Source organism: Schistocerca piceifrons, chromosome 2 (assembly GCF_021461385.2).
Source record: "Schistocerca piceifrons isolate TAMUIC-IGC-003096 chromosome 2, iqSchPice1.1, whole genome shotgun sequence".
Taxonomy (NCBI): domain Eukaryota; kingdom Metazoa; phylum Arthropoda; class Insecta; order Orthoptera; family Acrididae; genus Schistocerca; species Schistocerca piceifrons.
The window spans coordinates 518,610,028-518,637,309 of record NC_060139.1 but is presented as its reverse complement, the minus strand read 5'-3'; positions in this window follow the sequence as shown (position 1 = coordinate 518,637,309).

Sequence of the window (27,282 nt, the reverse complement as noted above, 5' to 3'; positions counted from 1 at the left end):
ACACTTCCTTTTACTTCCAAAGTTGAAAACCCCGTTGAAAGACTAAGTTTTGCAACAATAGACAAGATAAAAGAAAATTCGCAGACAGCTATGCGCGCGATCAAGTAAGAGGCGTACCAAGACTGCTTCCAGATGTGGAAACGGCGTTGGGAGCGGAGTATCAATTGTGGAGGAGAGTGTTTCGAAGGAAACCATGCGCAATAAGTAAAAGGCAAGTGTAGAAAAATTTTGTGGACGAAGTACTGGAATTTCTTGAACATACCTTGTGCATCTAGCAAATAACTGAGGACGTAGGTTGCAACTGCTCCTCTTAGATGAAACTATTGGCACTAGAGAAGAATTCGTGGCGGGCTGCATCAAAACAGTCAGAAGACCGACGACTCAAAAAAATCAATTTATTCTAATCAGACACAAAGATAATCCGAATGGTGGCCTCACGTAGGTTGTTAGTAGCACACAGTAAAGAAACAACAAACCAAATGATTGACTTGGCAGAGAAGCAGGGCTTTCCCAGGCAGTAACGGATTACAGGGTGGTCAGAAACAGTATGAAAAGCTAGTAAGAGTGTTGACGGGTAGGTTGTGCAGAGAGAAATAATTGTTAAGAAAAAAACTGGATACATTGCGCCGTTTCCGATTTAATTAGCATTAAGTTGGACAATAAGGTCGTTGAATCGCAAATTCAAGCAGTCTGCCGGAGATGGTGTTGCCAAACGTGTCCTTCGTTTGGTTTCCTAAATCCGAACAAGAGAGCGATGCAAAAATTGAACATGGGACTGTAGAGAGGACTGAATCACAGTCAAAGACTGACCAGTCTCGAGCGCAATCACCCACGTTATGAGAACAATTGACGCTAATAATATCCAGCAGGCTGCTTTAATTTGCAGTCGCAACTATCTAATTGACAAACTGAAATGTTAATTAAATCTGAAACGGCACAGTGCATCGAATTTTTTTCTCTGCAGCTATTTTTCTGCACAAGCTACCCTTAACACGCTTACAAGCTTTTCAAACTATTTATGACCACCCTGTATCAACCAAAGGTATTGAGACGTGCACCAGCTCAGTTAAACTGAATTATTCCTAAAGTTCAGTGAGTTCACTCAAGACTTTCTACAATAACACATTCACCTCGGCAAAAGTTCAGTCACTGATAGCTTTATCAGCATTCGGTCCCGAACTGGTACGCACCTAAACATTCCTAAGTTCCAACATCTTAGCACTCTTGACTCGCCGGCAATGCAAACCTAACAAACAGCCTTACCGTCCAAGACGCAAAAAGCAAAAGACCCCGAACCACACTCCGCCCGCCTATTTACAAGCAACCAAGGAAGATCATGGTTTAACATCCCGTCGATAACGAGGTCGTTAGAGACGGTCCTATTTAAAAACTGGGTCATGCGACCCATTACTGTATTCAATGGACTCACAAGATCACTATTTTTAGTATTATACATACCTATTGAGTAAACATACCTATTTCAAAGATACATTACACATACATTTAGCTAGTGTACAGTCTGAGGTTACAGTATTAAATATTAAGCATCGCTGAATGGTCAACTTTTATTTAAAAACGAACGATGGAGAACTAGTGACGTTTATATCATTATTCAGCCTTTCTCTCCTGTTCTACGTTACTCATATGGTCATCTTACAAACATTAAATTACTAAATTCTCAATAAATAAACGTAAAAGAACTGGGATACTGCAACAAATCGCTGATTCTCAGACTAAAAATCAGTGTACTTGTGAACAAATCTTGGCTCTGGCACTATTTCAGGAAGTTATATATATAAGTAAATTATATATAGGGTGTTTCCAGAATGATATTTTCACTCTGCAGCGGAGTGTGCGCTGATATGAAACTTCCAGGCAGATTAAAACTGTATGCCGGACCGAGACTGGAACTCGGGACCTTTGCCTTTCGCGGGAAAGTGATGTACCATCTGAGCTACCCAAGCACGGCTCACGCCCCGTCCTAACAGCTGTTATATACAGTGTAATTGGAAATTCCTGTTCAAATATCTAGAACGTGCAGAAGGGAGTGAGTAAGTAGAAAATATTTTGAACAGGAACCCATGTCTGTAAACCTCATCCAACGATATTACAGAGCTTCAAAGTACTATATACACACAGGGCAATTTTGTGATGATGTTGCAGACTTTCAGGGATGATGGAGAAGGATAAATGTTTCCATTTGAGGTAAGGGTACCGGAAACGAACGAGTCGAAAATTATAAGCTAAAACGCTTCTGATACTTCTGACAGCGGAATATATGTACCGGTGTTATGGATTGTAGGTAGTAGTACGGACCAAAACACGAAAAAATGTCTAGTAAACATGGTCTCTGAAATACGTACTTGTTCAACAGAGTAGATGAGTTTCACACTGGCGAATATGAACAATTGCTCATAACTCCTCAGGTATGCATTTTAGATCCCACATTTACTGTCATGTTTTCTTCTTTTGGCCCATACTATCACCTCTGAAAGTTGCCTACTCTCCATTCTTAGCAACAATATTACCAGTACATGTATTCCACTGTCAGATCTATCAGAATGATTTTCGCTTGTAACTTTAGACTCTTTCTTTTCCGAACCAAGGACCCTTACCCCAAATCGATACACTGAAAATTTGTACAACGTTACGGGATCACCCTGTATCTACATACACTTGCAGACGCCGGCGCTTAAAACTCTGACGCTCTGTCGCGTCGTTGGACGACGTTTCCGAAGATGGGTTCCCATTCCAAATATTATATAATCACTACCCGTTCGCCTCTGGTTTCGTTGCAACTGAAAATGTCTCAGGATTCTAAAGGATTCCAGTAGTGTTGTACGTTCAATTTGCAGTTTTTTTTCCTCCTGTTGCCAGGCAATTTCAAAAGGTACATGAATGTAGAAATATTGGTATGCATCCTAACTTTACTTACGATACACACAATTCTCAAACAACTGTACTCTGACATATAAATCCAGAGGAATTATATTTAAACTTCGCTACTTGTAGGCAGATAACTATTTACCACATTGATACGCAACTTCATAGGAACGGTGTTCACACTGTGCGCAGCAGGATTTAGTTGTTAACAGTGTTTGTGTCATAAGTTGCCGTTAGGCCCCGGTACTGGTACGGCGACATAGGGTTGAAACACAAGAATCGGTGTGCATTACAGTCGCAGACAGTCTATATGGGTCTGGACAAGGTGATAAGGGCTTTACTCGTAAAGCTGTCTTTTCAAAATAAACAGCAATAGTGGTGCTGCTCTTCAAAAATGGTTCAAATAACTCTCAGCACTATGGGACTTAACCTCTGACGTCATCAGTCCCCTAGAACTTACAACTACTTAAACCTAACGAACCTAAGGACATCACAAACATCCATGCCCGAGGCAGGGTTCGAACCTGCGACCGTAGCGGTCGCGCGGTTCCAGACTGTAGCGCCTAGAACCGCTCGGCCTCCCCGGCCGGCTGCTGCTCTTCGCGAATATCGGCGCATTGAAGGAAAACGGAGAGATTCTCTCTCAGCCCCGGGTTTGAAGGGAGGTTGGAATAACTGACGATTTGGGAATCGCTCCTGAGAGAGGCCGACGGCCAACTGCGCCACAAATTGTTGAAGAAGTTACTCTTGCCACGACTGAGAAAGCTGGACGCAATATGCGATCTCCAAACAGTACACGAGGTGTGTCGCGGCAGCTGTACATTCTATGGTCCTCCGGTCATAAGCTGCTGCGAACAGTTATGAAATGGTATCTCTAATGTGGTTCCAGGATGTCGGGGATGCACATAATCTCCACACTGAGGAACGATTGTAACCGGGATCGTAAACATCGTAGGCAATTAACAAATGTTATCCTATTACGTGGAGATTAAAATATGTTTGTTTCAATGATTTATTCGTTATTTCTCTTCCGGATGCCCTAGCAAACGTGTCAACAAAGCTTCATTGTCCTTCGGTCACTCGTATTCAATAAGGGCCCTGTCTTGTAGCGAAAACTTAATTACAACCACTCTGTGCATTCTAGGTAGGAGGTGTCTATTATTAAGTGCATGTCTATCGATTAATAAATACCGGTTTTCTATAATTTTGTTTATTTCGTGACCTCGAGTCCTCACCCTCCTACGAAATCAATATGAACTGACCTCCTCACCCAGCCCCCCCCCCCCCTCAGCCCGTCACACACCTATCCCCCCCCCCCCCCCCACACACACACACATTCAGGCCCAGGGTACGCTCTTCTTGAATTGGGCACAAAACACCAGCTAACACGGATACGGGAAGCAATACGTTGTAGTCTTTAGGAGACAACATCCTAGCACATGTCTGCACTGATTCAGCAAATTTGCAGCAAACTGAAACCAAGGTAAATGTATCGGTGTTCGGACACTGTTTATCGAGGTACGAACCCGTTCGTTGCCACTATGTAGTCACTACGTGGTTTTCTTCTTTTCTTTTGACATGACGTAAACAGTTCAAATAATTGTCAATGTCAAAATTTTAAACATGGCTGAAGCAGCAACTGCTGAAAATCTTCACGGTAAATGATAACAGCCAAACAGTTGCAGGATAAAGATTTATTGAAATCCTTGAGCACGCTTTCGGTATATTTAATATAAAAAAGGTTCAAATGGCTCTGAAAACTATGGGACTTAACTTCTGAGGTCATCAGTCCCCTAGAACTTAGAACTACTTAAACCTAACTAACATAAGGACATTACAAATATCCATGCCCGAGGCAGGATTCGAAACTGCGCCCGTAGCGGTCGCACGGTTCCAGACTGTAGCGCCTAGAACCTATCTAAATATACCTTCATCAGAAGCGGTTTCGGTATATCTATACCTTCATCAGAAGCAAAAAATACACTAAAATCACACCCTGCAGTGGAGATGTATAAAACAACCATGCCAAAGCGCGTCGTCAGTAATTAAAATTAACATATCACCTCTATCTGTACAGCACAATTATGGCTCTTCATAATCATGCTGTACAGATAGAGATGATGTTTTAATTTTAATTACCGACGACGCGCTTTAGCATGGTTGTTTTATACATCTCCACTGCAGGGTGTGATTTTAGTGTATTTTTGCTTCTGATGAAGGTATATTTAGATATACCGAAACCGTGGTCGACGATTTCAATAAATCTTTATCCTGCAGCTGTTTGGCTGTTATCATTTACGGTGAAAAACTGTCAGTGTTGTCATAATAGAAACTATTTTTAGCGACGTAGTGAACAGGACCACATCGCGAATGTTCTGGCTAGCTTGCCTGTGCAGCTGTCAACGGCGCGCCTGATGAAAGCGTGCGGTTTCTTTCGCACTGCTCTGGGGCGGTTAATTCATCACCACAGCCGCACTTTTTCCTGTAATATTTCGAAGTTCATAACTGTGACCATCAGTCTTGTATTGTTTCATAACGACGTCGAGACCGGCAGATTTATGATGCCTTTTAATGCTAAATAGCGTACTAATGACATAAGAAAAACAGTCGCTCGCAGCTATCTGTATCTTTCAGTGATGGACAGTTTGCAAGAATTCGGCTTTGACCACAGCGGCTCACGATCAGACATCTTGTCTACCACGGCCTTATAACACTACACTCAAAATACCTTCCCAGAAAGGAACTGTCCTCCGTGTTACATAGAACATTCTTTTGCAAGTTCGCACCTTTCGTTCTTTGATAGTTTCTTTGCGCAAAAGCTATTCAAAATATTTTGGCCTTCCACGTGCCTATTATTGGCCGTCTCTTGGAACCAGTTCTCCGCCTACAGAATCATTAGGAACCAAAGACACCCTTACGAACTGAGTTACATTTTCGACTAATGAACTTCATGAAGTGCGAATTACGAGCGACCAAATACTTTTATCACACACCGGAAAAGCCACGTTAAATGGCCACTCCGAAGAGTTCTATTATTTACCTAATTATTTTTGTACTCATTGCTTGAGTACTATGAAGGGTCAAAGGTGTAATTGAAGTCGCTCATACTCAAGTTTCAAAATTTGACGTATACATACTTCCGAAAGAGATGTGTGTTCTACATAGACTTACACACAACTTTCAAAATCATACGATCGGTCGTTAGCAGCCTGCATGTGCACTACTGCCACCTTCGACTCAGAGCGAGTAAGATACCATTGACATAACGATACAGATGTTGCCAAGTTAGATTTACTCCAGCCTTCACCTATCTATTGCCGTACTACTATCGTTATTATATTTTTGTCTTGTTAGAAACACAATATAAATCTAAAATCCACAACATACCTGCATTGAAACAATAAAAACTCTGTCCACATTCGCAATTCATTTGTACGCTTCCGCGGATATTAAAATGTTGTAAACCATTTTAACACGCTCGGTATCCTGGAGTTCTGGTGAAAAGCTTTCGTCTGACCTGAATTTTCGTCTGTTAGTGTTAAACCTCATTATCCACACTCTATATACTCAGAACGTAGATCACATTTTAATCCAAAATATTCTTGATAAGCTCCTTAAGTTAGAACTTTCTGTCGTAGTTACTGAAAAAGATTTTGTGAAATTTTCTGCAGAGTATTTTCTCAATATGGGGAAGCCAGATGAAGTCGTGTTATAAGTTGTTGAAAAGTTAATTCATCGTAATGCCATACCATGTTAACGTGTGACAAGTGCTGCATCGTGTACTTGTAAATATCTTTAAGAGAAATGTTGATAGCGTAAATGGTTTTGTACCGAATATGCGTAGTGGAAGTGTGCTACTACGTAGTATGTGTCATGGAATACAATATCAACAGATGAGTGTGCTAATACTAGACATGTTATTTCACCAATTGTGAATTGGGAAATAAATCCTGGAGTTCATAATAATGGCGGGTTAAACTTTAATGTAGTTCCATATATTGTTGATAGTCATCTTTATACCTTAATACCTGTTGGTACGGCAATAGTTATTGTTGTTGATGTGAAGTATGCCTGTGTATCAACATTCATTCCTACTGTAAATATATGGTGTGCTCATACGATAAATCCTATTTTTGTACCGAATATTATTTATGTTGCGTGTGATTATTATTTTTATAATTGTTTTAGGGCTCTAGACGAAGAGGCCACCAGCAAGTTGCATGTGACACATACACAGACGTTAGAAGCGAAGATTCAGTCAATAGAATGTCCTAGAACAGCCTTCACGTCAGTTTGTGGCAGCTTTCCGTAATTACGTAAGTGACCTCTGTTAATGTAAACGAAGCAAGAACGTCTGAGACGCAAGGCAGCTGCCGGCACGACGGAAGCAGGATCTATGACGTGTAACTGTGTGGAAAATCAAAAACGTCCCCGTATCACCATGTCCAACTCTTGCAGAAATCAACAACACATCTACCTTCTCCGTGACACTGCGCATTCCAGCCAGTGTGGTGACACTGTCCCGCATGTTTAATAATGACTTTACGCTGCTCAAAGAAGTAGGAGAACATGACTTTGGGCATGTGCCGTACTCCAGTGACCAATAACTGAGGACTGGGTGTGGTTTCCAAATTAAACCTTTATCTTTCCCAAATTAAGTGCACATCAAAACACCACTATATCATCGTTCAGTCAACAAGAACTGAAATGTCCAGCAGGTGTCTAGACGAAATGCACCCAGCCATTCATCCCGTCAACCTGCGTGTTTTTTATTGGACTAAGAGATTCAATAACGTGTATGTCCTCTCTGAGCTTTTATCAGCACCTGAGACCGACGTGGCATGCTCAGTGTAAGTCTACGGTGGTTCCCATTTTCCGATGAAAGCCTTCAGAGAAAATCTCGTTCTTAGAGAGACTGTGGTGGAACAGCACGACCACGTCTGTCAAGCATGTACCACACATGCTCGATGGCGCTAAGGTCGCGACTCACTACTGGCCATTCCATTATTTCAATGTACTGGCTTCGCAAGAGAACCCTGGTGACGCACCCCGCATAGGCCCTGGCATTATCGTGCATGAAAAGGATTTCAGGGCCACCACTGTACGCGTTAGCCACCACGTGGTCCAGTAGGATCTGTTCGATGTACCGCCTCCCTGTAAAGCGACTATGGGCAACAAGATACGTACGATTGTCAACACGGATGCGGCCCCACATCATTCACAGAACCTTGGCCGAATGTGTCGATTTCCTGGACAAAATTTGGCAGGTATCGCCCACCACGACGACTCCACACTATCACGGCCGTCACCTTGCGTCAGAGGAAATCTGGTCTCGTCTGTGAATAACACGTTTCACCAGTGACGAAGTTGCCAGTTGACATGGGAAAGGCAGAACTGAAGCCGAGCTGCGAGGTGTTGTCGTCTCAAGCATGTCGAAAAGGACGTGTGGGTCGTGAGGTCCATTCTAGTAACCTATTTCTCACAGTCTGATTTGACACAGCGGCTCCAGCAACCATGCTGAGATCATTTTGCAGTGATCTGGCGGTAGCCGTACGATGCCGCAGCGCAGAGATTGTCGGATATCGGTCCTCACGTGGAGTTGTAACGTGTCCGCGACCTTGGCCAGTTCGCACTGTGTGCTCACCCATCTCTCTGTAGTGTGTCCACACTATGTATGACAGATGGAGAGACACCGGCATCTGCAGCAACATGTCGGAAAGTCCATCCTTCTTCCTTCTTTGATCGAACAGACTGCTCTTACAACTCGGTCTGCATTAAGCCGTCAAATTGCATGTTCTTGATTGAATAGAACTTCCACGAATGACAACTGCCGCCTGTGTATCTCATTAGAGGGGGTACACGAAAGGAGCCTCCCCGAAGATCATGACAACGATCGGGCGTACCCTGGGCAACGTTAGGCCTGTGCCTAACGGCCAATCCTTTCAACACCAAGACACCACAAAAAGGCTTTTATCAAAGCCAGCGCTAAATATAATGTCCATAAACATTGAAGGGCTCTCTCATGAGAAAGAAGTGCTACTTGCTGTAGCATGTAAAACTCACAACTGTGATCTCTTACTAATCCAAGAGACCAACATTGGCCCCACAAATAGAAGACCAAAGATCCACGGAATGAAATTAGTAATTGAAAGATCACACGAGCAATATGGCAGCGCAACCTTCGTCAAAATGGGCTTAGGTATTATATCTGCAGAACTGACATCTCAAGAAGACATCGAAATCTTGACTGTAGAGTTACAGTCCTGCACTGTGACGTCTACATATAAGCCACCGAGCAGGGAGTTCAGATTCAGTGAGCCAACCAACTTCAACTCACAACCAACGAAAATAGTAATGGGCGACTTCAACTGTCATGGATCAGCCTGGGGGTACAGGCACACAGACAAAAGTGGGGACGACCTAGAAACCTGGGCAGACTCAACTGGCCTTAAATTAATACACGACCCCAAACTTCCATATTCCTTCAACAGCAGCAGGTGGAACCGTGGATACAATCCAGATAACAGCTTTGTCAGCGAAAACGTAGCACATCAAACCAGGAAGGATGTGGGAGAACCCCTCCCACATACACAGCACCGAGCTATATTATGTCTGGTTGAAGCAGTTGTTAAACCAGCAACCACCCATTTCCAAAGACGTTTTAATTTTAAACGTGCCCTATGGGACAAATTCTCTGAAGAACTTGACAAAGAGGTACAGAACCTTGATGCTAGCCCGGAAAAATATGACACTTTCATTGAATTAGTTAAAACTGTCTCCCGAAGAAATATCCCGAGGCTGCAGAACTAGTTATATCCCTGGACTTGACGGAAACTCAAAGGTTCTTCTGGAACATTACCAACAGCTCTTCGAGGAAAACCCTTTTTCAGAGGAAACAACTATGGCGGGAGAAGAACTCCTCCAGGCCATATCAGCCTCAGGAACAATGAAATGGTGTAATCTAATCACAAACCTAGACATGAAACAGAATAGCCGAAAGGCCTGGCAACTTCTTAAAAACATCAATAATGACCCCTCATCTAATACACAAAATTTGTATAAGGTCACACCAAATCAAATAGCAAATCAACTTCTACTTAATGGTAAAACCAACAGGAAGCACCCAAGAAAGAAACTACAGAGAGGCACTCAAGAAAAAGACCACCTAGGCACCCCCTTTACTCTGAAAGAATTAGAAGATTCCATCTCCATAATGCAAATTAATAAAGCCGCTGGCCTAGATGATCTACGCCCAGAACAAATAAAAATGTTCGGACCTGTTACCAGACGGTGGTTACTAGATATGATGAACAAATGTGTTCTTGAAATGAAAATCCCCAAGACTTGGCGGAAGCCAAATATAGTAGCTATACCAAAACCTGGAAAAAACCCTACAAACCCTAAAAATTTTCGGCCTATCTCCCTGCTTTGTCAGCTCTATAAAGTCTTAGAAAGAATGATCCTTAACCGCATCTCAGAACATGTAGACAAGAATATAATTAAAGAGCAAGCAGGATTCCGCCCAGGAAGCTCATGCTGTGGACAAATCCTCAACCTTACACAGTACATAGAAGATGGATACGAGCGGAAACAAATTACAGGTGCAGCCTTTATCGACCTTACAGCGGCTTACGACACGATAAACCACAGTAAGTTAATATCAAAAATATATAACACCACAAAAGACTACCGACTGGCGCAACTCATCCAGTGTCTGTTGCAGAATAGACGGTTTTTGTCACGCTGCAATCGAAGAAGAGCCGATGGCGGACCCAGAAAAACGGCCTACCTCAAGGTAGCGTCCTCGCCCCATTGCTGTATAATATTTATACCAATGACCAACAGATCAGAATGGACGCTCGCTCCTTCATCTAGGCAGACGATACAGTCGTTGCCACCCAGGGAAAAATCTTTGAAGAGGTAGAAAGTAAATTAACTTTAGCGATTGAAAAGCTGGGTGACTATTATGATAATAACCACCTCAAGCCAAACGCAGCAAAAACCCAGGTCTGTGCTTACCGCCTACGTAATAAGGAAGCAAGGAGGAAACTCAACATAAGCTGGAAGGGACAACATCTATCTCACTGCGACACACCAAAATATCTTGGGTTTAAACTTGACCGTGCTCTCACCTACAAGGAACACTGTTTGGCCACAAAGATGAAAGTGAGTGCCAGGAACATCATCCGCAAGCTAACAAATAGCAGATGGGGAGCGCAACCTACAGTTCTCCGCACGTCACCTTTAGCTTTATGTTTCTCCACTGCGGAGTACTCGGCACCCGTTTGGCAAAATTCCACCCACGCTGAACAAGTAAATATAGCATTGAATGAGACTGGACGCATCGTGACAGGATGCCTCCGCCCAACTCCCACAAAGCAGCTGTACCACCTCATGGGCATAGCCCCGCCAGACATCAGAAGGAGGACTGCCGCATAAATCGAGAAACATAAACAGGAGACAGATCCCAGGCATCCAATGTTCGGTTACAATCTTCAACCTCGCCGACTTAAATCAAGGAAGAGTTTCCAACGAACAACTGAAGCAACTCTTTTATCGCCTAGAGCACGACGAGAAGAGCTGTGGTACAATGTAGACCCAGGAAGACCAGGGAATAGCCTCAGGGAAGAACCCACAGCTGGCTCTGAACTCCCATATGCGACCTGGAAAGCCCTGAATAGACTACGAACAGGCGTATCAAGATGCAGAGCAAACTTGGAAAAATGGGGCTACATCAGTGCAGACGAGCCCTGCGAGTGTGGAGAACAGAAAGACCCACAACACCTACTGGTCTGCAGGAAACTAAACAACCCGTGTTCGACTCAAGACCTATTTGAAGCAAATGACAAGGCTATTCAAGCTGCAGTGTATTGGGCTTCACGTGGGATATGAAAATCGCTCTGTTTCGCATCCTTAGCGCTCATCATTATATGTTACATACTTTTCTATATTATTGTAGTTAATTTACCTTATAACCATGTATTATTGTATTATAACTGCTTCTTTTGCATTGTAATACTTTTTTTTGTAAAATGGTGATGTCTTGGATACGATAAATAAATCTCATTAGAGGACAATGGGACACTGATTCTCTTCTGAGGGGTCATTTGATACTGTAATGTACAACACAGTTGATAGATGGCGAACCACTTTAGTTGTTGCATTCATTAAATGCAAATGTCTTGTGACTATGGCCTCCCATCGGGTAGACCGCTCGCCTGGTGCAGGTCTTTCGATTTGACGCAACTTCGGCGACTTGCGCGTCGATGGGGATGAAATGATGATAATAAGGACAACACAACACCCAGTACCTGAGCAGAGAAAATCTCCAACCCAGCCAGGAATCGAAACTGGGCCCTTAGGATTGACATTCTGTCGCGCTGACCGCTCAGCTATCGGGGACGGACGCTGCATTCACTGAAAGCGAAGATCTCAAGCTGTGCAATAAGAACACAGCTAGTGCCTGCACCGAAATAGATTTCACATACCAGACGTTGATACACATTTTCCCTAATTCTTTTGAGCAGGGTATAACAACTATTATTTTCAATAGTTTTTAACGCAAAAATAGACTATCTTTTAATACCCTCACTGTCATTCAACTACTAACCACAATGTCGGATAGGTCATTATCACCGATATATTCCGAGATATCCACGGATATCCATATCCACACAGACCTCCAAGCATAGATTCTGGGCCGAGAAGCAGCTCACTTCGAATCCACTGGGCTGCGCAGATATGTCTTCCCAGGAGAAACCCATATGGCATGGAGGCCAGGAGTACTTGGGCGTGGCTGGATACGTTTCGCCACCTCCACGCGATCGTATTATGTCAAGAATATCCCAACTTGTTGCACGTATCTCTCGCAGAAATATTGTTTACTCAGACTGCAGTTACGTAAAACTGCTTCAACATATTTGGTTCTGAGTTATCGTGTAGTCGTATGTTTCTCTTGTACTACTGAAGAGTAACAACTAAAAACACGTAAGAACTCTTTGACGTTCGACGAACCTAGAGGCTGTCGCAAAAAATATTATTCCGCGCCAAGATATTCAGGTAGACGTACCCATTGCTACTCCGAAACGACAGAAATTAGGTAGCAAACAAATAAGGCAATGTAGGAAATAAGTACTTGAAATCATATTTTACGTTCCACTTGTCAGACTTCTGCGGAGCAGTATACTTTTATAGAGTGAAGCCGGTCCTCCGGTTCTGATGAATGAGGCTTGTAGCAAATCGTCGAAGCAGTACGACGAATGGATGTTTCTGCTTGTCTGAATAACATGACGAATTAGTAGGCGTGACAAATTTTACACTCTAGTTTCAGGATTATGGTCGAAGAACCTCGTCCCAAGACAACACAGCAATTTTCTTTGTCCCTTTGCGGTTAGGTGTAGCTTTTAATAATTGTTAGTTGCGTGCGAGGCTTAAACGGTACGTCGCACACGATATACAACATGATGTATATGTTATATATTCTCTTCTACGCCAAATAAGGTCACTTTACTTAACTCAGATCCAACTGAAAGGTTTATGAGGGCAGTTATTTGCTGTGTGTCCCAATGCAGCTGACAGTAGTGATCCCATCCCTTTCCTTTTCTTTATTCCTCTCTCCACCTTCAATATACATGTAGTTATTTTCTCTTTCTGTCTTTAGTCATACGAACGTTGAAGTTCATAAACGAAATATTAGTTATTTTTCCCGGCTTGCAAACAGTTTTTTTGCATTCAGTTTAAGTATGATGCAAACCATCTATGTGTGAAGCCACCAATGCCATAAAACCTATGTTTTACTATGAGAGTAACGTGATGTATACATTCAGACGCCTTGGAAAGCACAGAAATACTAGTGCCGATATTTTATTATTAAAGAGTTTTACTGTCTGATGAGGGAACATGTAAATAGCGTTCTCAGTCGAGCAACCCTTCTGGAATCCGAAATGCAATTTGTTAAGTAAATTGTTTCTATTTAAGTGTGAGACTGTTCGCGAGTACATTACTTTTACAATATTTTCGAAAAAAATACAATAAGAAAACTGAACGATCATTATTTAGGTCGTTATTTTCACCTTTCTTATGAAAAGATTTAACAATCGTATATTTCAAACTGTCTGGAAAAAGTCCCTGTGCCAGTGATGCATTGCATCTATTACTAAGAAGATTACTTATTAAGTAGGAACATTTTGTGGAATGACATTTTAACGTATTATCTTGCTTCTTCAATTGCACCGTTTAATCCTATTATTGCTGCTACGTTTATAAAGTGGATATTAAAAGAAGTCGACACTTGAAAATTATCTGTCACAATATTGTAATTCAGTTTAATTTTTCTGGTATTTTGAACACTGACTGTCCCGTTTGACAATATTCTGTGTAGTTGAACCGTGAATTTACTTTCAAAATCTTTTCTTAAGGAATTTACTTTATTTACTGGCGATTCATGAAGAACATTGACACATTTAATCACACTAGGTGAGCGTGGAAATAGTTGCCAGGAAGTAACTACTGGAAAATTACCTTTAACGAAAGCTTTTTCAAAACAGATTTAAAATTATAAGCAGAAAGGCACCCTCGAAATATCAAGTTACAGTTTTATTGAGAGGCAAGAACAATATTAACAGTAGGAGCCTTCGGGCTGAAAAGCTTGCCTGCTCCCTTTCAACACGGCCGTAGTCATGACCGCTCACAACAACCTCTGAAAGAGTACATTGGTGCAAATCTGCAACACACCAGATTACTTTAAACTAAAAATTTTAACAACTCAAACACATTAACTATGCGCCCCGTAAGAGGGTGGAAATGGTACAACCCTCAAATTATTTGCCACCGAAAGTGCAATTTGTTTTTAAAAGGAGTCGTACGGTGAAGGGTGGCAACTTTATAAAAATGACTATTTAAGTAAAACCAATGACATTCAGACTTACATAAAATGTACAACATGCTCTACATTATACATACACCATCTCGCAAGATGATATGCAAGATAGAAACATATTTCAAGGATTCGGTCTTTAAGCAATAAATTCGTTAACACCGAATCCGACAAACATGACAGAGGCAGATATTAACGTATGGCAGATTGACAGGTGGGAAAGGGGGGGAGGGGTGGTTTAGTAGACAACCCGAACCGCAGACTGCTTTAAACCTCCCCAATACCACAAGGGAAAAACGGGACACCCAATTCACAAATAACCACCTTCCCGCGGGTGGTCAAACGGAGAAGAATGGTGGGACGACCACAAAACAATGCGGCTGGTGACCTCACCAAGAAAACAAGTAGAATTTAACAAGTAAATAAAACAACATATCTCCAATCACTTGACTTCTAATAAACTGCGATTTCTGGCGAAGACCTGGCGCAGCACCCCCAACGCTCTCCCGAACCGTCCGCTGCCAGACGCTTCAATGGACGCAGGAAGGCGCGCCGATCTGCCGTCGTACGGCGTCGCAGCTCGCCCCGGCCAAACCTATGTCGTGGTTTCGCTCCTGTTGCTCTCTTGTGAACCGCGAAGCCACTACCCCCTTCGATACGGCGCTGCCCACTGGACTCACGTGGGGACCTCACATGCACCGACGCTCAAGGCGGACAAGTCATCTCGTGTCTCAGTGCGCGACCGACCAACCGACCAATCCAACCACCAATGACCGAGCAACTCGAGCAGACTGGCGGCCTAACGCGCAGATTCAGATGCAAGAACTCAGCCCCGACCGGGCGACCACTAGCTGAGTTCTGTTACTGGCGAAGTGGCAAGACTCTCATTTTCTGGCTTAAAGTTTGATCCAAACGACAGACATACTATCACTCCGATGACAGACAGACACTGACTGCCCCACACTGAGCCGGCTGAGCAACTGACTAGACTCGCCTCGACTGACCGACTCCCGAGGTTTTTTTTTTTTTTCTTTATTGTGATTCCATGCCCCTGCCCCATTTGCCCCATACGGGCAGGGGAGGGCTGTCAGCAGCACAATCCGCCGCTCTTCAGCCGAGTGAATGACAACTAAAACAAGAATAAAATAATACATACATAGGGAGTTAAAAAAGGGGAACATAAAACAGAGTAAGGGGTGAAAATGGAGGTAAAAATACACTGACATGTAGAAGTTCATTGGGGACAGTTAAAAAAGTCACCAGAAAGTTAAAAAACACAGTTGGCGATCCTTAAAACACAGAAGACACTGGATGCGCATGCACAGGTTAAAGTTGGCCACAGTATTAAAAACACTCCGAAACAACACACTTAAAACCCACTTGGAGCACACACGACGAAGAGTAAAACTACCAGGTGGGAACTGCCGAGGGAAAGGTCAGAGAGGATGGAAAAGGAGGGGAGAGCATGAGGCAGCTGGGGAAGCGGCGGGATGAAGAGAGGAGGGGCAACCGTGGGTTCACGAAGAGGCAGGAGACACATGGGGCCGGGAGAGGAAAAGGGAAGACAGGGCAGGAGGGAGCGCAGAGACACTGAAAGAAGGCACAAGAGATGGACGGGGAGTAGGAGGGGAAATCCGCTCAGAAGGAGGGAGGGGGAGGAGAGGGAGCCCTGAGGAGGAGGCGGGAAGAGGGGGTTAGAGTTGGTAGGAAGGGTAGATGTCAGGGCGAAGCTCATCATCCGGGATTGGTGACTCCCGAGGTCACAGCGCCCCTTAAATGCACGTGAACAGCCAACCTTTCCCCTTTCCCACCAGAGGGAGACACCAAAGCTGCGATTGCCACAGCGGTGCCACCGCCAGAAACGGAGGGCCACTGCTTAACACTACGCGGTGCGGCGCGCTCTTCAAAACAGCAAATTTTACTACGGCTCGGTAGTTATAATCTATTTGCATTATCGATTTCTGTCTGAATGTACGTACTTCTTGAAATTTTAATGTCTTTCCTTAAAATATTACTGTATTATTTTTTAGTATGCAAGTAATGACGGTTAGCCGTGCGCCGCTCACGCTCATGCCGTTTATTGCTCGTTATCTTGTTTTTGTGGTTCTGTCACCTCGTTTTTTTTCTTTAATTCTATTTACTGGCGTCACTAGGTTGCTGCTTTGCTTGTCAGTCAGTGGCAGCAGCAGCGCTTATCGATAAGTGCCCTGTCTTTCCATCTCTGGAGCGACCGCTAGTATTTCCGAGTCGTCGTCTGTCTGGAGTTCAGTTGGTGGCTCAGTCGGGACGCAGGAGCAGTGAAGTCGGGGACGGAGTGCCAGTGAGGTGCGGACAACCAGTGCTCGCCGACCGCTGGCGACACACATGAACTGTCCGACGGAAGGAGATTGGAGCGGGACGACCATTGGTTAGTCATTCATCACATCGGGCGGCGTGTATTTGGTCCTTTGACCGTTTCTGGGCCTCGTCAGTTGGTCATCATGATGGACGTTGGTCCGTTACTTCCTTGTGCAGAGATGTCGTGGACAAGGGGCAAGAGTTACCTCTGCATAGTTGGGTCCGAGCCAGCGTGCGCGGGTCCCCGTGTCTCCGAATTCCGAACGGACATCGAGTTGGGTCGGGTAGGAGCTGCAGTCAGCTTCGGACAGCCGCGACTCGCCCGACCATTGCCGACACACGTAACTTGAGTAGGAACGACCTGGGTTGATCGTTCGGTCGGTCGTCTCATCGGACGACGTGTATTTGTTCACCGACCGCTTGTGGAAACTCTGTGTGTCGAATTGATTCATCCTTGTTGTTCCACAGTGATTGCTTTTACGATTGTTCGAGATTTTGTGAAAGTGTATTTACGTGGAACCGTGTGTAGTTTCTGTGATTTCCGCTGAGCAGATGAATGCTGTCTGCGTACTGGAGTAGACAGTCGGTCGGTTGAAACAGAGCAGCGAGTGTGTCGGGTGGAAGGGAATTTATTAGACTCTTGGTTGGTTCTTCAGCCGTCCCTAGGTCGTGTTGCCACCCGATTGTTTAGTGTTATGCTTGGCTGCCTGTATCACCTAAACTGTGCTTAGTCTGGCTTGGTTCAAATGGCTCTGAGCACTATGGAACTTAACTTCTGAGGTCATCAGTCCCCTAGAACTTATAACTACTTAAAGCTAACTAACGTAAGGACATTACACACATCCATGCCCGAGGCAGGATTCGCACCTGCGACCGTAGCGGTCGCGCGGTTCCAGACTGTAGCGCCTAGAACCGCTTGGCCACTTCGGCCGGCTATGCTTAGTTTCCTCCCCAGGCCGACCCTTGGAACACTCCTGAGCACCACTGTTCGTTGTTTGTGATTGTCGTTTCATTTGGTCGCAGGTACTGTACCAGGCCCTCATCATCATCATCATCATCATAATTTAACACTGATTATGCCTTTCAGCGTTCAGACTGGAGCATAGCCCCATATAAAATTCCTCCCTGATCCCCTATTCAGTGCTAACATTGGTGCCTCTTCTGATGTTAAACCTATTACTTCAAAATCATTCTTAACCGAATCCAGGTGCCTTCTCCTTGGTCTGCCCCGACTCCTCCTACCCTCTACTGCTGAATCCATGAGTCTCTTCGGTAACCTTGCTTCTCCCATGCGTGTAACATGACCCCACCATCTAAGCCTGTTCGCCCTGACTGCTACATCTACAGAGTTCATTCCCAGTTTTTCTTTGATTTTCTCATTGTGGACACCCTCCTACCATTGTTCCCATCTACTAGTACCTGCAATCATCCTAGCTACTTTCATATCCGTAACCTCAACCTTGTTGATAAGGTAACCTGAATCCACCCAGCTTTCGCTCCCATACAACAAAGTTGGTCGAAAGATTGAGCGGTGCACAGATAACTTAGTCTTGGTACTGACTTCCTTCTTGCAGAAGAGAGTAGATCGTAGCTGAGCACTCACTGCATTAGCTTTGCTACACCTCGCTTCCAGTTCTTTCACTATGTTGCCATCCTGTGAGAATATGCATCCTGAGTACTTGAAACCGTCCACCTGTTCTAACTTAGTTCCTCCTATTTGGCACTCAATCCGTTTGTATTTCTTTCCCACTGACATTACTTTCGTTTTGGAGATGCTAATCTTCATACCATAGTCCTTACATTTCTGATCTAGCTCTGAAATATTACTTTGCAAACTTTCAATCGAATCTGCCATCACAACTAAGTCATCCGCATATGCAAGACTGCTTATTTTGTGTTCACATATCTTAATCTCACCCAGCCAGTCTATTGTTTTCAACATATGATCCATAAGTAATATGAACAACAGTGGAAACAGGTTGCAGCCTTGTCTTACCCCTGAAACTACTCTGAACCATGAACTCAATTTACCGTCAACTCTAACTGCTGCCTGACTATTCATGTAAGGCCTTTAATTGCTTGCAAAAGTTTGCCTCCTATTCCATAATCTCGTAGAACAGACAATAACTTCCTCCTAGGAACCCGGTCATATGCCTTTTCTAGATCTATAAAGCATAGATACAATTCCCTGTTCCACTCATAACACTTCTCCATTATTTGCCGTAAGCTAAAGATCTGGTCCTGACAACCTCTAAGAGGCCTAAACCCACACTGATTTTCATGCAATTGGTCTTCAACTAATACTCGCACTTTCCTTTCAACAATACCTGAGAAGATTTTACCCACAACGCTGATTAAAGAGATACCTCTGTAGTTGTTACAATCTTTTCTGTTTCCATGTTAAAAGGTTGGTGTGATTACTGCTTTTGTCCAGTCTGATGGTACCTGTCCCGACTCCCAGGCCATTTCAATTATCCTGTGTAGCCATTTAAGACCTGACATTCCACTGTATTTGATGAGTTCCGACTTAATTTCATCCACCCCAGCTACTTTATTGACCATTGACCATTTTCTCCACTTCCTCAAATGTGATTCTATTTCCATCATCATTCCTATCCCATTCTACCTCGAAATGTGAAACATTAGTGATCGTATTTTCACCTACATTGAGCAACTCTTCAAAATATTCCCTCCATCTGCCCAAGGCATCCACAGGATTCACCAGCAGTTTTCCTGACCTGTCCAAAATACTTGTCATTTCCTTCTTACCTCCCTTTCGAAGGCCCTCAGCCGTGTATTAATATTGTCTGTTTTATGTTTAGTATATGGCCTTCAGCCGAACTTCATGACAACTATATTAAGATTAGGCCTTCAGCCGTGTTTCATTTAAAATTCTTGTTGCTCTGTATTTAGGCCTTCAGCTGCGTTTGTTCCAGAATCTGTGGCTTTAATACGTAAATCCTTGTCTATAAGGTTTCTCTTTAATTATTTTGAATTCTTGAAACTCCCTTCAGCCGTGTTTTGTAAATGTTTATCTTAAGGTTGTCTTTAATTATTCTTGAGTGATTGTCGGGGCCTTCAGCCGACAAGATACTTCAAGTTTTCTCGAGATGTTTTTCTTCTGTACTGTGTAAAAGCTTATCTTAAAAGTCTCTCTTTTATTATGGCTTCTAAAGAATTTGCTGAGCTGATCTGAAATATTATTTCGGCCTTTAGCCGAGAAGATATTGCAATTATACTTAAGGCCTTCAGCCGTTTTAGAAGGAATCAATTAAACTTATTTTTGAGAAGTTACTTGGGCCCTCAGCTGTGAGTTGGTTTTCGTTGTTTGAAAGAGAAAACTGTGCATTGGTTGGAGGAATAAAGTTGTGTGTTCTTGTACAACAAACAGTAATTGACCTAGACCTCTTTCCACAACCTGATCCACTCTGTCCTGCGAAACCCGGATTTCAGACGGATTTTAACTTATTCCGGCATTTATATAAATTTCCCTGTTTTTGGTAAATGAGACTCTAATTCCCTTTTTATCCATGGTTTTTATGGATTTTTTTTAATGGATTATCTAAATAACTTTTTAGAAAAGCAACTTCCAATTGTTGGCACTGATTTACTATGGAATAAATTTAATCTGACATTATCAACTATTTTCCTACATACCTCGTCCCACTCCAACAATTTTAACTTACTTTTCAAACAATGTATCTTCCTGTCAGTAATAAGCCTGATTTCTTTGTAAGAATCTGCCACAGGGCTGTAAGGTGCTATATTTTTCATTTCAGTTAGCTAAGCACCATGATCAAGAAGTCCATTAACAACTGGTTACACATTAATGGTTTCAGCCTAAGCACTATCTATAAAAACGTTATCAACGTGTCCGAAATACTCGTTCCTAAAGGTCGGGACATAAAAACCTGTTGTTTGTCAAGTCACTTATGTCACAGGATTTCCGCGTTTCACTGGAATGATTCCCCGTTTCTGCTCCGCTTATTTGTATACTCTCCTTTCTGCATCAAGTACCCAAAACACCACCAGGCGGCATCAATCTTGCTGTGGGCAGTGGTCATTATGTTTTGTCTCATGAGTGTAACAGTTAATGGTCTGTGGTTACCATGAGTTACACCTGAAAAAGGGTGAAATGTAATGTGGGGGTTTCAATATCACAAACCACACTAGATTTATTTCCTACTAAGAATACGGTAATGTTGCTTTCGTATCGCTCTCAGATATAGAGTTCTTGGCATTGTAATTTGGGTGACACCTAGAGCATTAATCAGCCGTTGTGACGGTGTTGAGATAATATTGTTTTAAATGAAACAGTATAATGTAACACACAATTGGTAACAAAAGTCACGGGTTAGCGATATGCACATATACAGATGGCGGTAGCGTCGCGTATAAAGGTACAGAAGGGCAGTGCATTGGTCGAGCTGTCATTTGTACTCAGGTGATTCATATGAAAACGTTTCTGACGTGACAATGGCAGCACGAAGGGAATTAACAGACTTCTAACGCAGAATGGTAGGTGGAGTTAGACGCATGGAACATACCATTACGGAAATCACTGGGGAATTCATTATTCGGAGATCCACAGTGTCAAGAGTGCGCCGAGAATACCAAATTTCAGTCTTCACCTCTCACCACGGACAACGCAGTGGTCGACGGTCTTCACTTAACGACCGAGAGCAGCGGCGTCTGCGTAGAGTTGCCAGTGCTAACAGACAAACAACACGGCGGGAAATAATCACAGAAACCAGTGTGGGACGCATGACAAACATCTCCGCTAGGACAGTGAGGCGAAATTTGTCGTTAATGGGCAGAGGACTGACGCGAGTGCTTTTGCTCGTGACCTTGTCGGTTGGACGCTAGACGACTGGATAACCGTGGCCTGATCAGATGCGTCTCGATTTCAGTTGGTAAGAGCTGATGGTAGGGTTCGAGTGTGGCTCAGACCACACGAAGCTATGGGCGCAAGCATTGTGAGAACTGATCGTAGCTCCATAATGGTTCGCTGTTGTGCGCCCTACAACACTAATCATCATCATCATCCATAATGGTGAGGGCAGTGTTTACATGGAATGGACCGGGGCCCTGGTCCAATTGAACCGATCACTGACTGTAAATGGTTATGTTCGGCTACTTGGAGACCTTTTGCACCCATTCAAGAACCTCATGTTCCCAAAGAACGATGGAACTTTTTTGGATGATGACAGTGCGCCTTGTTACCGATTCACAATTGTTCGCGATTGGTTTGAAGAAAATTCTGGACATTTCGAGCGAATGATGTGGCCATCCAGATCGCCCGACATGAATCCCAGCGAACATTTATGTAACATAATGACGAGGTCATTTCACGCACAAAATCCTGCATTTATTTATTTACACGTAAAGTTCCGTAGGACCAAATTGAGGAGCAAATCTCCAAGGTCATGGAGCATGTCAATACATGAAATTTCAACACAAAAGTTACAACAGGTAAAATTAAATGTTTATGAACCCGAAATAAGTCAGTCCATAATTTTAAGTAAACGCAATTAACAATACAACAGGAAACAGCTTAATTTTTCAGGGAACTCCTCAACAGAATAGAAGGATTGACCCATGAGGAAATTCTTCAGTTTCGATTTGAAAGCACGTGAATTGCTGCTAAGATTGTTGAATTCGAGTGGTAGCATCGGCATTACTTTCATAATTATGGACTTCTAAAGAGGCAGCATGGCTCAGTATTTCTGTAGGGGATTTTCATCGATTTGTTGAGACCATGCCACGGTGAGCGCTGCATTATGCCGGGCAAGAGGAGACCCCACAGAATATAAGGATGTTTCCCATTATTTATGCCACCTCAGTGTACATCTCTAAAAATTATACTGATGGTGGAAATTCCTAGTCTGTGTATGTACTGAATATCTGTGATTGTATAACTGTTAGCCATTCATCTGAAACAAGCGCGTCAAAACTATACAAAATGAAATTAATGTAACGTTGTCAAACAGGCAACAAGCAACTGGTACATTGCATTATTTTATTTTAAAGAAGTATTATCACGACCTTCACGAGTAATAACAAGTAACAAGTAACTTTTCCCAGGGACTGCTGTCACGAAGAAGTGGATAGATATTATTCGTTTCATAAGAGTAGAAGCAAACGAATGAAAAAGAATCCTCTAGAAGAACTACTCAGCCACCCAGAGCTTGCAGTTTCAGTAAACAGCTAGCACATATGAAAAAAAATACTGATACCTGCTTTCCAGCTGACGATCTACCACTTCCAGAACATTCTGAAAACGGGGAATAAATGCATCATGCTGCTAAAAATTAAACACAGAGAAAAGATGAAACATTCAATGAAAAAAGGAAACCATACCAAGCTGATGTAATTAGTGCCATAAAACAAAAGCTAGATTGGCATATGTCTTGTCTAGAGTGATAATTTCGTCCTTAGACGGCACTGAGGAAGATGAAGTAGGGAAGACCCCATTGAGAGTGCTACAAAAGATTTCTGAAATTTAAAAAAATTAAAAAAAAAACATGGCTACTTGTCCTAGCACGTCCCATGGATACCATTCAGCAAAGGAGAGCCACCATGTAAAATATTTACAGCCGGCCGGAGCGGCCATGCGGTTCTAGGCACTACAGTCTGGAGCCGAGCGACCACTACGGTCGCAGGTTCGAATCCCGCCTCGGGCATGGATGTGTGTAATGTCCTTAGGTTAGTTAGGTTTAATTAGTTCTAAGTTCTAGGCGACTGATGACCTCAGAAGTTAAGTCGCATACTGCTCAGAGCCATTTTAAAATATTTACAGGGATATATTGCACATCTCCTAACGTCTCAAGTCGCTGCGCAACCTCATCAGTTGATTCATTCAACTTATAACTTAAATATTTAAAGAATTTTTCTAACGTATCGTTTTGAATTTATTATAATACTGTATTTTAATATGCGCTTATTTGGTTCTTAAATTTCTCTTTAATACATGATACTGTTAAAGCCCTTTGAAACAAGATTAAAAGTTACAAAAAGAATTAAAATACTTGATTTTTTTCACTCATCTGACTATACATCTCAACATGTGTTCATTCTCTGAGGCATGTGTTGAATTCTTTATTAATACATTTAGATAGTCAAAAGTTTTCGTGTACTAAAATATTTGAAAAATTTACCACCATCATTTTATCATGTCCTCGACAATATACTAAAATTGCTTCTTCCTATTTTGACTGGATGAACTCGCTGCATTTTATTTCTTCTTCTTTTCTTCAGACATCTGTACACGATCATCCGTATTTGTACTTTATTGCGAGACCTTTGCTTAATTATATGTCAAATTTTAGGAATGTGTGTACAAGTGCGAACGTTTGATGTGCTACTGTCACTGCCGCCTGTCAGCTACCGCGCCGTTTACACGCAGTTGTGTTACTGTGACAAGTGTCTGCGTGACAGCCGTGCTCCCGGCACCGTTAACACGGCAGTCGTAGAAGTCCGGAACGATCTGTAGCTGTATCATAAAAAGCAAAAAGAACAGTACTTTGGCACAGAAATCATCGAGATCCACTGGAGGAGCCGATAGGTTTGACGAGTGGCACCATCACGTTTCTTGTCCTGGCACACTTAAAATCACAAAGTGTGTGCTGTATCTCTGGTGTTACGGCAATATTTCTTTTTTGTTGATAATTTCTCGATTGTACGCCTTCTTCGCGCACGAAGTTCACCGTGTAGTCCGAAAGGTAAGAGATGAGTGTAGTTAAGTCTGATGATCGTGGGGGACAGCCTCGGTATTTTTCCAAACTTTTCATGAATTACAAAATTTAGTGGTGTGCCGTTAACTTTCAGCCATATTCCTCAACGTATGTTTATTGGCTCATCTTGCAGCACTCTCCACAGAACAGCTTGTACGAAACACAAGTGCGTGTACTGTGCTACTTTGGATGGTAAATGGTACGGTTCAGTCACAGAAACACTGACGATATCTGCCTGTACATTCTCGGCGATTTTCTCCTGAAAACCGTTGGACCATGTCACTTGAGCATACTGTCCCACCCAGACTTGGCGGCCTGAAAGTTTGCAGTGACTTCCCAGAAAATTTTGGCAGGTAGAAATGGATAAATATTAAAACTGAGGCTCATCCATACAGAAATCACGAACAAATTATCAACAAATGCAGAACCTCTCCTGTATGCACATACGTACCGTCTATCACGGTTATGGAATATTTGACCATACGCACAATACACAGAGATTAAACGCGCAGTTCATGGAATCGTTTTCAAGTCAAGAACTTCAGTGTCAGAATTTTAGCTCCACGTTGGAGTATATGAATCGGTCCTGATGACTGTGAATAAATCCGATTCCCGTAACCACTGATCGGCCTATAAGGATGCTTTCGAGCTATAAATTCTGGCAAAAGTTCGAAGTCGGTGGCGTAAGTCTGTGTGAGTGCCGCAATTACTGTCGCGAGATTATTGCCGTAGAACCGATTGTCGGTGTGGAGGTAGCAGCACTGTGCATAAGCATGCATACAAATTTCGTACTGAAACGATTATTTAAAAAACTAAGCTAAGCAAATGCCAGTACACTGGCAAAAATCAAAGTCATCGTAAATATGTCATGAGAAATGTACGACCTACGGTCAGGCACGGGGAATGATCTGAGAGTCATCAGTCTCGGAGTACATATAGAATATGAGAGTAAGATTACAGAGACATAGTGCAGTGTCTTCATTTCTGGCACTGAAAATTTCAGTATTTTTCACGCTCATTCACTAACGTGCTGTCCATCAGAGAAAGTGGAAACACGAAATCAAAAATGGTTAAAATGGCTCTGAGCATTATAGGACTTAACATCTGAGGTCATCAGTCCCAAAGAACTTAGAACTACTTAAACCTAACTAACCTAAGGACATCACACACATCCATGCCCGAGGCAGGATTCGAACCTGTGTCCGTAGCGGTCGCGCGGTTCCAGACGGTAGCGCCTAGAACCGCTGGGACACTCCGGCCGGCATAACAGGAAATCAAATGGTATTATACAGGATGAGCCAAATAAAATTGGCTCGGAAAATATTTGCAATAAGATTAGCGTTTGATTGACCCATGTTGAAGAAGATTATAGAAGACGATGGAAATGGCCACCGTGGAGGCGGATGCAGCGCTGTGTTCGATTCATCAAACAGTCCGGCTGAGGGATAACAGCAATAACGTTCTCAGCGACCTGCTGTACCTCTTTCAGTGCGTGAAGATTACCTGAATTCACCAAACTCTTCAGTTTGTCCCAAAGGCAGAAGTCACAGGAGGAGAAACCAGGCATCGAAGTGTCTCTGCTGATTGCCCTCTCCTCGCCGTGTCGCAGAAAATATTCATGCAATCGTTATCTTTTGTGAGCTAATCCACATATGAATTAAACAATTTCTGGATATCCCGGTTAGCTTTACCAGGTCACAAGCATCGTGAAACCTAGTGGTAAGCTTAGCCAGGCGACAGCGAATGCAGGGGCTCTTGTACAAAGATTTTGATGGAGAAGGTCAAGTATGTGTAGTAAGAGCAAGAAACAGATCGGCGAGCAACTTAATTCAAGCTGACCTGGAGGAAACGGAAGTAGCAACAGCGCGTACTCGTCTGGGGTTTGTGTAGGGTTTACGTCACCATCAGCAGCCATGAGTTAATACGGCTGTTAGCCGTGTTAACAAAGAGTGAGTCGATTGTGCTACAGTTAGGAAATGTGCATACACTAATCGTATCTTGTTATCGGTGGAGTCAAGGGGCATTTTTTTTTTTTTAGGTTAGAGTCAGGTAACACACAAACTTTATTGAAGAAAATTAGAGCAGAACAGGACCAGAATAGTTTTCACAGAAACAGAGTACATTTCCTCAGAAAATTAAGAGGTTGAAATACAAGATAGATGAGCTTATTGTATGCCTAGAAAATGTGGAAAATTTTGAAGCGACAGATGCTCTGTGCCCTTCTGAACACCACATAACCACGGGCATGGACAAGTCAAATATCGGGGATTATAGACTAGCATCATCTTCGTGTAGAGTTAATGTGGAAAACGAGGCTTTGCAACAAACGTAAGAGATGGACACAAAGTCAAAAATATTAAAACAAATAGTGTTTGTCTTGATCAGAAGCAAGAAGCAAGTGCTTGTGAATTGTTACTGCAGAGTACTTCTCTGATAATAGTGACAGTCAGACAA